The following is a 2,001-nucleotide window of genomic DNA, read 5'->3' on the forward strand; positions in this document are numbered from 1 at the left end:
TGTTTCTCTGCAGCCCTAATTCCAACATCCATGCCCATTTCTTGTGGCTTTGGATGGTGTGCTTCAGCCCACAGTATAGTTAGTATCTTGGGAGATGTTTTCTTTAGTCATTTTGGCAGTTGCCTTGTCTTTCAGATTTGTGGTGTGGCGGGATCCTATGCCTTGTTTTCTATGGAGACTGTACCATTCAAAACACAGGTACTTCCCTTATCCTTACACTGGCATGTTATTTTGTACAGGTGGATACTAGTCATTCTTAATTCTTCATAATGGGGAGACATTATTCTTGGTTCTCCAAGGTTTGGTTCAAGTTTTATACCATTTTTCTTTTGGATTCACCTATTTAGGGTGATCTAGTTACACAAGTAGAGACTGTCGGAGATTTAGGACAATTATCCATGGTTCAAGTGTTCTCTCTTCATAGGGGGATGTGCAACTAGCTTGAGAGTCAATTTTCATGACTACTTCCTTACAGTCCTTGTGGTTCCATGTGCAGCGGACATGACTGACAATCTATTTGGTGGCTTTACATGTTAAAATTTTAAAATTTTAGCAATTAAAAAAACTCATTCACTTGAACTTACGTGGTAACTTACATGTCTAAGAGGTGAACCCTCCAAGGCTGTAGACTCAGTATTGTTGTGTGTTCTTTTTTGCTGGATGTTTATTCCTAATTCACTCTAAGAGTGGGGTGATGTTCACTCGAGTGGTGTTCTAGATTGATCAAGATCACTCTGAGTTTCCATAAAGTTTCTTCATATACAATTATGCAATTCATCATTATATATGGTGGTTAGTGTAGTTCTTTGGTTCTTTGGACAGTTCATTCCTTAGTAGCCTTGGTTGTCCCATTCTTTGGACTTCCTATAGCAGCTTGGAGTTTTTGGCATTTGGTATATGATTAGAGGTGTAGATTTTTTACTCTTTCCTCGAGGATGGATTGCAAAATGATAAGGATACCTTTAGTTTATGCCTTTACCCTCAGTTTGATGCGTTCTCTTCGAGCAATCAGCAATAGTATTGTTTGCAGATTATGGTTTTGCAACTTGTGAGAGTGGGGTGATGTTCACTCGAGTGGTGTTCTAGATACCTCAAGATCACTAGCAGTTTCACTCTCAGTTTCCATAAAGTTTCTTCATATACAATTATGCAATTCATCATTATATATGGTGGTTAGTGCAGTTCTTTGGTTCTTTAGGCAGTTCATTCCTCAATAGCCTTGGTTGTCCCATTCTTTAGACTTCCTGCAGCTTGGAGTTTTTGGCATGTGGTATACTAACTGGAGGTGTAGATTTTTGACTCTTTCCTCAAGGATGGGAGTATTTTGGAGTTGCAAAATGATAAGGATACCATTAGTTTATGCCTTTACCCTCAGTTTGATGTTCTCTTCGAGCAATCAGCAATAGTATTTTTTGTAGATGATGATTGTGCAACTTGTGAGTCGGTTTGCTTAAGGAGATTCTTGATAGAGATGGATTTACTTTCAACGGACATTGTTTTATTTCTCGGACATCTTTCAGGGGTAGAAGATGGATTGTATTTACAGTAGGATACTTTCCCCCTGTGGAGTTTGTAGCAGATATCCTCTCGTTACAAAACCCTCTCTTTACAATCAAATTGCTCACTCCAGCTTCCTAGTCCGACTTCCTTTCCACGAGCTGAGAGGGGGTGTAAGTGTTCACACATCTCTCGTGATTTGTTTCTCCCAAGGAGAGATGGTTGTTTTGTGGCTATGCCCAGTCTGTATGAGGTAGGTTTCTCATGTGAGATATGTCTAGCCATGTTTGGCCTTGGGATTTGGCTCAGTTTCCTAGCTACATAGGCTTCCTTTGCCATAGGGTACCTCTCCCCCTTGACTTCAGTACCCTCCTAGAGCCCTAGTAGCTAGCATGCACTTTGCTATTTTTTCCTCCTTTAGGCAGGGTTGTGGGAGCTACGGACAACCAAGGATAGGACCTATATGGTGCGGGGGGGTAACCTCTAGATGCATGCATTTTAGCC

This window comes from Adiantum capillus-veneris, chromosome 26 (genome assembly GCF_014529385.1).
Source record: "Adiantum capillus-veneris isolate H3 chromosome 26, ASM1452938v2, whole genome shotgun sequence".
Classification (NCBI taxonomy): domain Eukaryota; kingdom Viridiplantae; phylum Streptophyta; class Polypodiopsida; order Polypodiales; family Pteridaceae; genus Adiantum; species Adiantum capillus-veneris.